The sequence below is a fragment of the Bufo bufo genome, chromosome 6 (assembly GCF_905171765.1).
Source record: "Bufo bufo chromosome 6, aBufBuf1.1, whole genome shotgun sequence".
Lineage (NCBI taxonomy): Eukaryota > Metazoa > Chordata > Amphibia > Anura > Bufonidae > Bufo > Bufo bufo.
In genome coordinates, this window is record NC_053394.1 from 125,607,569 (window position 1) to 125,619,719 (window position 12,151).

Below are 12,151 nucleotides of genomic sequence, written 5' to 3' on the forward strand. Positions count from 1 at the left end.
TCTCCCCTCAGTCGTCTTTTTTCTAAAGTGAATAACCCTAATTTTGATAATCTTTCAGGGTACTGTAGTTGCCCCATTCCAGTTATTACTTTAGTTGCCCTCCTCTGAACCCTCTCCAGCTCTGCTATGTCTGCCTTGTTTACAGGAGCCCAGAACTGTACACAGTACTCCATGTGTGGTCTGACTAGCGATTTGTAAAGTGGTAGGACTATGTTCTTATCACGGGAATCTATGCCCCTTCTGATGCAACCCATTATCTTGTTGGCCTTGGCAGCAGCTGCCTGACACTGGTTTTTGCAGCTTAGTTTGCTGTTTATTAAAATTCCTAGATCCTTTTCCAAGTCAGTGTTACCGAGTGTTTTACCATTTAGTATGTACGGGTGACTTGCATTTTTCCTTCCCATGTGCATAACTTTACATTTATCAGTGTTAAACCTCATCTGCCACTTATCTGCCCAAGCATCCAATCTATCCAGATCCCTCTGTAGTAGTATACGGTCCTCTTCAGTGTAAATTACTTTACACAGTTTAGTGTCATCTGCGAAAATTGATACTTTACTATGCAAGCCTTCTACAAGATCATTAATAAATATATTGAAGAGAATAGGGCCCAATACTGACCCCTGAGGTACCCCACTAGTGACAGTGACCCAATCTGAGTGTGTACCGTTAATAACCACCCTCTGTTTTCTATCACTCAGCCAGTTACTTACCCACATACAGATGTTTTCTCCCAGTCCGAGCATTCTCATTTTATATACTAACCTTTTATGTGGTACAGTGTCAAATGCTTTGGAGAAGTCCAGATATACGACATCCATTGATTCGCCGCTGTCAAGTCTAGAACTTACCTCCTCATAGAAACTGATTAAATTAGTCTGACATGACCGATCCCTCACAAAGCCATGCTGATATGGCGTTATTTGCTTATTTCCGTTGAGATGCTCTAATATAGCATCTCTCAGAAAACCTTCAAACAGTTTACCCACAACAGATGTTAAACTTACCGGCCTATAGTTTCCAGGCTCTGTTTTTGGCCCCTTTTTGAATATTGGCACCACATATGCCATGCGCCAATCCTGTGGGACATTCCCTGTCAGTATAGAGTCTGCAAATATCAGAAATAAGGGTCTGGCTATGACATTACTTAATTCCTTTAGGATACGGGGGTGTATGTCATCCGTTCCTGGCGATTTGTCTATTTTAATCTTTTTAAGTCGCTGATGTACTTCTTCCTGGGTCAGACAGGACACTTTTAATGGGGAATTTATTTTTGCATTCTGCATGTCATCTGACAATTTATTTTCCTCAGTGAATACATTGGAGAAAAAAATATTTAACAGCTTTGCTTTCTCCTCGTCGCTCTCTGCGACTTCCCCCTCATTACTCTTTAAAGGGCCGACACCTTCAGATTTATACTTTTTAACATTTATATAATTGAAGAACATTTTAGGGTTAGTTTTACTCTCTTTGGCAATTAACCTCTCGATCTCTAGTTTGGCCGCTTTTATTTGTTTTTTACATGTTCTATTTTTTTCCTTATAGTTTTTCAGTGCTTCCGTGCTACCCTCCTGTTTTAGTGTTTTATATGCTTTCTTTTTGTCATTTATTGCTTTCTTTACAGTTCTATTTATCCACATTGGTTTCTTTTTGTTCCTTAACCTTTTATTACCATACGGTATGTACCTCTCACAATGAGATTTTAGGATGTTTTTAAAGATATCCCATTTTGTGGATGTATTTTTGAGGACTTTGTCCCAGTTAGTTTGGCCTATGGCCTCTCTTAGTTGGCTAAATTTAGCTTTTTTGAAGTTTGGTATTTTTGTTCCTCCCTGTAGAAATGCTCTTTTGATAATTGGAAGGTTATTACTTTATGGTCACTATTTCCCAGGTGTCCCCCAACCTGCACGTCTGTTGTTCTGTCGGGCCTATTGGTTAATACTAAGTCCAGTATGGCCGTCCCTCTAGTCGGGTCCTGAACCAGTTGGGAGAGGTAATTGTCTTTGGTTATTGCCAAGAACCTGTTTCCCTTATGAGATATACAAGTTTCAGTTTCCCAGTCTATATCTGGGTAGTTGAAGTCCCCCATAATAACCACCTCATTATGATTTGCCGTCTCGTCTATCTCGTTTAGTAGTAGATTTTCTGTGGACTCTGGTATATTAGGTGGTTTATAGTAAACTCCTATTAGTAATTTATTGTTGTTTTTAGCTCCATGTATCTCTACCCACAGTGACTCCACATGTTCATGTCCCTCACTTATATCTTCACGGAGTGTGGGCTTTAGACCGGACTTTACATAAAGGCAGACCCCTCCCCCTCTCCGGTTTTGACGATCCTTTCTAAACAGACTGTAACCTTGTACATTAACCGCCCAGTCATAGCTATCATCCAGCCATGTCTCAGTTATTCCCACTATGTCATAGTCCTCCTCACACATCACTAATTCCAGTTCACCAGTTTTATTAGTCAGGCTTCTGGCATTAGTATACATACATTTGAGAGGTTTATGTATATTTTTTACCCTACACCTTTCCTTCTGAACTGTTCTAGTCCCTCCTTCCATTCCTCCCCCAGTCCCACTACCTTGCCCCCGGTCTCTATCTGCACTATCTTCCCCTCCTATAACGTAATTACCCTTCCCCCTATTTAATCACAAATTGAATTTCTTTGTGAACTTCTCTCATCTCTAGTCTCAGCACTCACACCCCCACTGATAAAAACCTTTGACATGTCACCAGGGCCGTTTCTTGGATGGGGCTGGCCGGGTGGCCGCAGCGAGGAGGTTCCTTGGCCGGTGTAGCGACTGCCACAAACTGTAATGGCATGCAGGACAGCGGCAGCCTTCTCTCACCTCCCGGCAGCACCCTTGCCTGTGTCACAACTTGCACGCTTCTCCTGAATGGGAGATATGGGATTTGAACCCCCAACCTTCTGTATCAGAGGCAAAGCACTTACCCACACAGCTATAGCCACTGACTGAAAAAATATGAGACTTCAACTGTAGACTCTGTTATAGCTGTTATAGCCAGTGTATATCTATACACATAACAGCTTCCCCAGCACACTCAGCTCTACTATATCTCTATATATGACAGCTACCCCAGCACACCCAGCTCTGCTACATCTATACACATGACAGCTGCCCCTGCACACTCAGCTCTGCTATATCTATATATCTATAAGTATTACTATACAGTAGATAGATATATAGAGATATAGCAGAGCTGAGTGTCCTGGGGCAGCTGTCATGTGTATAGATGTAGTAGAGCTGGGTGTGCTGGGGCAGCTATCATATATAGAGATATAGCAAAGCTGAGTGCGTTGGGGAAGCTGTCATATGTATGGATGTAGCAGAGCTGGGTGTGCTGGGCAGCTTTCATATATAGAGATATAGCAGAGCTGAGTGCGCTGGGGCAGCTGTCATGTGTATAGATGTAGCAGAGCTGGGTGTGCTGGGGCAGATTTCATATATAGAGATATAGCAGAGATGAGTGCGCTGGGCAGCAGTCATGTGTATGGATGTACACTGGATATCAAAGGTATAAACGAGTATACAGTACAAGTCTCATATTTTTTCTGCCAGTGGCTATTCAGCTCTTATAGCTGTGTGGTTAAGTGCCTTGCCTCTGATACAGAAGGTTGTGGGTTTGAATCCCAGCAGAAACTTTTCTGAAATACACAAGCACTGACTCCATATATGGACATACAGCACAGGACACAGGAAGAGGCTGCATCGCATCGCTGACATGGAGTAAGTATGTGTTTTTTTTTTTTTAAATACTCGACTGTTACTGCCACATGGGGGGAGCGGGAGGCACTATGATGCTGGCACATGGGGGGAAGGAGAGAGGCACTTGATACTGGCACATTGGGGGGGGAGATGGCACTATGATACTGGCACATTGGGGGGGCGAGATGGCACTATGATACTGGCACATTGGGGGGAGCGAGATGGCACTATGATACTGGGACATCGGGAGGAGAGAGACACTTGATACTAGCACATTGAGGGGAGAGATGGCACTATGATACTGGGACATGTGGGGGAGAGGAGAGAGGCACTTGATACTGGCACATTGGGGGGGTTTGGCACTTGATATTGGCACATGGGGGAGTGGGAAGGAGAGAGGCACTTGATACTGGCACATGGGGGGTGGGAAGGAGAGAGGCACTTGATACTGGCACATTGGGGGGACGTGGCACTATGATACTGGCACATTGGGGGGAGAGATGGCACTATGATACTGGGACATGATGGGGGGGCATCTATGGGGACACTTACTGGCACATTATTGGGGGGCATTATGGGGGTCCCTTTTTATTGGCACATTATTGGGGGCACTATGGGGGCATCTACTGAGGCCACAAAGAAGGGGTATTTTATACGGGGGGCTCTGTGTGGTACTAGTATTATCAGGGGTATTATCTGATTCTGCAGTATAGTATTGGGGGGCACAGCAGCACAGTATTGGGGGTAGTAGGATGGTTTAAAAGATGCGATAATGATGGAAAAGTAGTAAACTAAGATTTTTTTTATCAAACTGCTGTACAGACGAAAAGTGGCTGAAAACTGATGGTCTGATCTGAAGGTCTGAAAGGAGAAGATGAGGAAAGAGAACATCTATATCAAAGAGACGTCAATGGATGTAAGAGGTATGGGGCGCTGTATTACCCTGGATGTTAGAAGTATGTGCGCTGTATTACCCTGGATGTAAGAGGTATGGGGCACTGTATTACCCTGGATGTAAGAGGTATGGGGTGCTGTATTACCATGGATGTATAAGGTATGAGGCGCTGTATTACCCTGGATGTATAAGGTATGAGGCGCTGTATTACCCTGGATGTAAGAGGTATGTGCGCTGTATTACCCTGGATGTAAGAGGTATGGGGCGCTGTATTACCCTGGATGTAAGAGGTATGGGGTGCTGTATTACCATGGATGTATAAGGTATGAGGCGCTGTATTACCCTGGATGTATAAGGTATGAGGCGCTGTATTACCCTGGATGTAAGAGGTATGGGGTGCTGTATTACCCTGGATGTAAGAGGTATGGGGGCTGTATTACCCTGGATGTAAGGGGTATGTGCGCTGTATTACCCGGGATGTAAGAGGTATGAGGCGCTGTATTACCCTGTATGTAAGAGGTATGGGGCGCTGTATAACCCTGTATGTAAGAGGTATGTGCGCTGTATTACCCTGTATGTAAGAGGTATGGGGCGCTGTATTACACTGTATGTAAGAGGTATGGGGCTCTGTATTACCCTGGATGTAAGAGGTATGGGGCACTGTATTACCCTGGATGTAAGAGGTATGGGGTGCTGTATTACCATGGATGTATAAGGTATGAAGCGCTGTATTACCCTGGATGTATAAGGTATGAGGCGCTGTATTACCCTGGATGTAAGAGGTATGTGCGCTGTATTACCCTGGATGTAAGAGGTATGGGATGCTGTATTACCCTGGATGTAAGAGGTATGGGCGCTGTATTACCCTGGATGTAAGGGGTATGTGCGCTGTATTACCCTGGATGTAAGAGGTATGAGGCGCTGTATTACCCTGTATGTAAGAGGTATGGGGCGCTGTATAACCCTGTATGTAAGAGGTATGTGCGCTGTATTACCCTGTATGTAAGAGGTATGGGGCGCTGTATTACCCTGTATGTAAGAGGTATGGGGCTCTGTATTACCCTGTATGTAAGAGGTATGGGGCACTGTATTACCCTGTATGTAAGAGGTATGTGCGCTGTATTACCCTGTATGTAAGAGGTATGTGCGCTGTATTGCCCTGGATGTAAGAGGTATGTGCGCTGTATTGCCCTGGATGTAAGAGGTATGAGGCGCTGTATTACCCTGTATGTAAGAGGTATGGGGTGCTGTATTACCCTGTATGTAAGAGGAATGTGCGCTGTATTACCCTGTATGTAAGAGGTATGGGGCGCTGTATTACCCTGTATGTAAGAGGTATGTGCGCTGTATTACCCTGTATGTAAGAGGTATGTGCGCTGTATTACCCTGTATGTAAGAGGTATGTGCGCTGTATTACCCTGGATGTAAGAGATATGTGCGCTGTATTACCCTCGATGTAAGAGGTATGTGCGCTGTATTACCCTGTATGTAAGAGGTATGTGTGCTGTATTACCCTGTATGTAAGAGGTATGTGTGCTGTATTACCCTGTATGTAAGAGGTATGTGCGCTGTATTACCCTGGATGTAAGAGGGAGGTGCGCTATATTACCCTGTATGTAAGAGGTATGTGCGCTGTATTACCCTGTATGTAAGAGGTATGTGCGCTGTATTACCCTGTATGTAAGAGGTATGTGCGCTGTATTACCCTGTATGTAAGAGGTATGTGCGCTGTATTACCCTGTATGTAAGAGGTATGTGCGCTGTATTACCCTGGATGTAAGAGGTATGTGTGCTGTATTACCCTGGATGTAAGAGGTATGTGTGCTGTATTACCCTGGATGTAAGAGGTATGTGCGCTGTATTACCCTGTATTTCCAAAATGTTTCAAATCCAAATCCGAATACTTTGTTAAAAAAGGACTCTTTATTTTTTCATATTAAAAGAATATTGAGTTTGGATCACTTTGTTTCTTACACCGTTCACACAATTCTTATGTACAGGATTCGAGATTCAAGAGATTCGAGAACCTTTTTGGATTCGAAAAAAATTCGTCCCACCTCTACTTTAAAGTAAAGTTCTTTGATTATTCTTAGTTCTGACCCAATTGGATGGGATAATGGTCTACTGCAGTGTTTCTCTACCAGGATGCCTCCAGCTGTTGCAAAACTACATTTCTCAACACGCCCTGACAGCCAAACGCTGTCTGGGCATGCTGAGAGTTGTAGTTTTGCAACAGCTGGAGGCATCCTGGTAGGGAAAAGCTGGTCTACTGTGATAATAGGAACAATGGGGGTTCTACAAAAGAGCTATTGTGGGGCTCTTATTCCTGTTTACACATGTGTTTTTAAATGAATGTTTCCCCTTTTATAAACAAGTAAATAATGAGGCAATGCTGTGGGGCTGGTATGCAACTTTTTCCAGGGCTGGTTTTTATCCCCAGTCCGGCCCTGTATGGAACGTCTTAGCAGGAGGCAGCATTTCACCAACATGGTGGAGCAGTATGTGTGCACACACCTACACGTACTGAATGACGGGTCTGCCCCCTTCAACTTCTGGGTCTCCAAATTGGGCACATGGCCTGAGCTTGCCCTTTACGCCTTGGAGGTGCTGGCCTGCCCTGCAGCCAGTGTATTATCTGAAGGTGTGTTTAGCACGGCAGGGGGCGTCATCACAGACAAGCGCAGCCGCCTGTCCACAGCCAATGTGGACAAGCTCCCGTTCATTAAAATGAACCAGGCATGGATCCCTCAGGACTTGTCCGTACCTTGTGCAGAATAGACATGTATACCGGCACTAAGCAGCCATTGTAATACTGCAGCGCAATTACTCATGTTTGTATTTTGGATATTTCACACTCTTTTGGAGTGTACCTTAATTTTACAAAATTAATTTAAATTAAAACCAAAAACCTGTGTTGGCTACTATCATCCTCCTCCACCGCCGCTTCCACCTACTCCGCTACTTCCACCACCTCCTCAAACTCCTACTCCATATAGAACTCCACCTCATAAATACATATTTTTTTTTGTACATGTTTTATTTATCATTTACATTTTCTGGTGAAATTCACTAATTTTTGGGTGTATAGTACCACTGCTATACCTAGTAGGCCGGTTAAAAAAAATAAAAAAATTGTCATTAACATTTTCTGGTGAAATTAACCAATTTTGGGTGTATCGTACCACTGCTATACCTAGTAGGCCGGTTAAAAAAAAAATTGTCATTAACATTTTCTGGTGAAATTAACCAATTTTTGGGTGTATAGTACCACTGCTATACTTAGTGGACTGTTAAAAAAATAAAAATAAAAATGGTCATTTACATTTTCGGGTGAAATTCACCAATTTTTGGGTGTATAGTACCACTGCTATACCCAGTAGACAAATCAAACAAACAAAAAAATTGTCAGTTATATATTCTGGTGAAATTCACAAATTTTTGGGTGTGATGTACCACTCCGATTCCTAGTAGACCGAAAATAAAAATTGTCAGTCCCATTTTTTGGTGAAATTCACCAATTTTTGGGTGTAATATACCCCTCCTCTACCTAGTTGACAGCTTAATAAATTTCAATAATTTTTCTGTTACATTCTTGGGTTGACATTATACAATTTTAGAAGCGAATAAACACCTGCTGTGCATAGGTGACAGGGAATAAAATTTTATTTATTCAGTAATTAATGCGCATCACATCCTTACATTCAATGCTTAAACTTTAAAAAGTTGTCCCACTTTTCCGCTTTAATAATTTCTCCCATATTTCAACTCTATAATTTTAAATGTGAAAAAATGAATCCTCCCTTGGATGTGGTCTCTCTTTCTCACGCTCCCTCTCTGGCCTGGAACCCTGATTCCCCACCACCCGTGATCACCATGGTGGGTGCATAAAAGAACGACAAAAGTTGATAGAGCAGATATCAAATTGGATCGTGAACATCACGGGGACGTGCGACATGGTGGGGCAGTATGTGTGCACACGCCTACACGAACTGACTGACAGAGGTCAGCCCCTGCAACTTCTGAGTCTCCAATTTGGGCACATGGCCTGAGCTTGCCCTTTACCCCTTGGAGGTGCTGGCCTGCCCTGCAGCCAGTGTATTGTCTGAACTTGTGTTTAGCACGACTGGAGGGGGTTATCACAGCTTATATTTCCCAATGTTTTGGGGTGTACCCTAATTTTAAAAATAAAATTTAAAACCAAAAAGCAGTGTAGGCTACCTCCTCCTCTTCTACCGCCGCTTCCACCTACACCGCCACATCCACTGCCTCCTCAACCTCCTACTCCATATGGACCTGGTCCTCCTAGATCAAGATTATATATTTTTTATTTTTACGTATTTTATGTTATTTTAAGTCATTTCCCTATCAATAATTGTTTGCAGAGCACTTGCCATGCTCTTAACCACATTTTGACACCATTTGCAGCCCTCTAGCCCCTTCCATGACATTTTTACAGCCATTTTAGTGCTCAAAAGTTCGGGTCCCCATTGACTTCAATGGGGTTCGGGGTCAAGTTCGGGTCCCGAAATCGAACTTTTTTCCGAAGTTCGGCCGAACCCGTTGAACCCGAACATCCAGGTGTCCGCTCAACTCTATAAGCCAACCAATAGTTGGTATATAGCTAGAGAAAAGTGTCTATACCCACGTGTCTGTCCCTCCACCAGATTTATCATCCAGCCTGAGAGCCTCTGATAAGTCATGTGCAGGTCTAGATAGCGGGTCTAAGCTTACGCCATCTGTAGGATTAGTACATCTTCTCCTTTATTGTCCAACAACCAATACTTCTCCAGTTGATGTAACTTGTTCCCCTATACTTCTAATTACCTCATTATCTCCTTCCATGCCACTGCTCATGCTCAGTGTACTCCGGGTACTGGATCGGTTACTTGCACTACCTAGTTTGCATAAAATTATTAAAGACAATAAGAAAGAAAGAAAAGGTATGGACATAGTCGTAAACAAACATTGTATTGCTATTTGTGTGATTTAGGCCGAATGCACACGGCTGTGAGCGGTCCGTGGTATCCCGGCCTGGCATCCTGCTGCCCCTCTCTGTGGGGGCACAGAGAGGGAATAAATACTGTGAGTGGGCACATTGAGGGCGTAACTACTGTGAAGGGGAAACAGAGAGGGCATAACTACTGTGAAGGGGCACAGAGGGCATAACTACTGTGATGGGGGCACAATGTGGGCATGACTACTGTGAGCGGGCACTATGAGGGCATAACTACTGTGAAGGGGCACAGAGGGCATAACTACTGTGATGGGGGCACAATGTGGGCATGACTACTGTGAGGGGGCACTATGAGGGCATAACTACTGTGAAGCGGCACAGAGATTGTATAACTACGGTGATGGGGCACCATGTGGGCATAACTACTGTGATGGGGCACAATATGGTCATAACTACTGTGAGGTGGCACAATCTGGGCATAACTACTGTGAAGCGGCACAATGTAGGCATAATTACTGTGAAGGGGGTACAATGAGGGCATTACAACTGTGAGGGGGGCACAATGAGGGCAAAATCACTGTGAGAGGGCATTACAACTATTTTGAGGTGGCACAATGTTTTAAAGTATGGGAGGTGCCAAAGAAAGTAGCTGCCCCGGGTACCAAACACCCTAGGCACGTCACTGCTTGTCCTTACATACCAGCTCCTTCCTCCCCCTGACATTAGCAGTGACATTAGCTGGTGTAGTCATCTGCTCTTTCTCCATTTGTTTTGCAACAGCACCATCTAGTGACCAGATCTCACCACTACAGTCCACTAACAAATTGGTTTTCTGAGCTTTTTATACTGATGACCTATCCTCAGGATAGGCCATCAGTATCTGTTCGATGGGGTTCCGAAAGTCAGGACCCTTGCCGATCAGCTGTTCGAGAAGGCAGTGGCACTCCTTTAAGCGCCGCAACCTTTTCCAGCTTTTTCTAGGCCAGTTCATTTGTTATGTAGCCTAGGTACAGCTCAGCCCCATAGAAGTGAATGGGATTGAGCTGCGATACCAAGCACCAGGGGCCGCTGGGCCGTCTTTAACAAATATATATTTCTTTTATTCCTCAGGGCCGCACCGCCGATCAGCGGTGGCGGCGGACAGTAGGAGATGAGCGCTTCCATTGTGGAAGAGCTCATCTTCATATTAATCTGTATCGCCGCCCTCAGGACAGCGATACAGATGCCTGTGCTGTGGCAGGGCAGGGAGAGGAGTGTCCCTCCCCTGTTCTTCTGATAGGCCGCAGGCACTAATGCCTGCAGCCTATAAGAAGCCGGCTCAGGTGGCGCGATGACGTCATTATCATCGCGCCGCCTGAGCCGGGCAGCACACAGCGGGAGACACAGGCCGGAAGAGGCCTGCATAGCATCGCTGCTGATGGAGGTAAGTATTAGTGTTTTTGTTTTTTTTTCTTTGCGGGGGGGGAGCTGGCATTTCTTACAGCCTCATTTTTTTGGGGGTGGCATTCTGGGGCATTTATTTCTTGCCCATTTTGGGGGGAAGCACTATGGGGGCATTTATTACTGGCACATTATGGGGGGCACCATGGGGGAGAGGAGCACTATGGGGGCATTTGAGGGCTCTAAAGGGGCTTTTTTTTTTAAATATTGGCACATTATGGGGGGCACTATAGGGGAGAGCGGCACTATGGGTCATCTGTTTGCACTATAGGGGCGTTGTTTGGGGGCACTATGGGGAAGTGGGGGCTCTAAAGGGGCCTTTTTTATTGGCACATTATGGGGGGCACTATGGCATCTGCTGGCACTAAGGGGGCATTTTTTACTAGCACATTATGGAAGGCATTATAGGGGAGAGCAGCACTATGGGGTATTATTTGGGGGCTCTATGGGGGAGTGGAGCACTATTGGGGCATCTGGTGGCACTAAGAAGGGGCATTTTTTACTGGCACATTATAGGGGAGAGGAGCACTATAAGGGCATATGCTGGGGCACTAAGAAGGGGCATTTTTTTACTGGCATATTATGGGGGACACTATGCGGAAGGGGGAGAGAAACACTATGAGGGCATTTACTGGGTCACTATATAGAGGTATTTTATACTGGCATACATTATGGCGACATTAGCTCAACTGCGGGCACTAAGCGGGGGTATTTCATGTACTTTCATATTATAGGGAGAATTATTACTACTAGGAGGTATTATGTGGAGCTTAACTACTACTGGGGGGCTATGAGGAACATGATTACTAGTATGGGCACTATAGGGGCATTATTACTACTAAGTGTGCTCTGGCAGAGAATTATTTCTATTGGTGGGATTTTGTGGAGGACTGTTACTTTGGGGAGCACCCTGGCATAGTATCAGCTTAGCACAATTATGTTTGGGGGACATTATCTTTATGCTATTAGTGTCTGGGCACAGTTATTTTTTAGAGCACTGTGAGCCCAAAAATTGTTGAAGGGGGCACTATCTGTGTGGTAGTAGTATTTCCAGGGGGACTGTATCTGCAGTATAGTATTGGGGGCACAGCGGGCACAGTATTAGGGCACTATCTGTGTGGTAGTAGTA

General features: G+C 44.7%; 1 long non-coding RNA gene across 1 annotated transcript in view; it reads right to left on the reverse strand.

Annotated features, from left to right (window-relative positions):
• Window positions 1-9,652, reverse strand: part of LOC121004997 — a 44,529-nt gene extending 34,877 nt beyond the window's left edge. Inside the window, exon 1 of the long non-coding RNA XR_005779853.1 lies at window positions 9,453-9,652. This is a non-coding gene — a long non-coding RNA (uncharacterized LOC121004997). The remainder of the gene's footprint in view (window positions 1-9,452) is intronic.
• Between the last annotated feature and the right edge of the window lie 2,499 nt (window positions 9,653-12,151).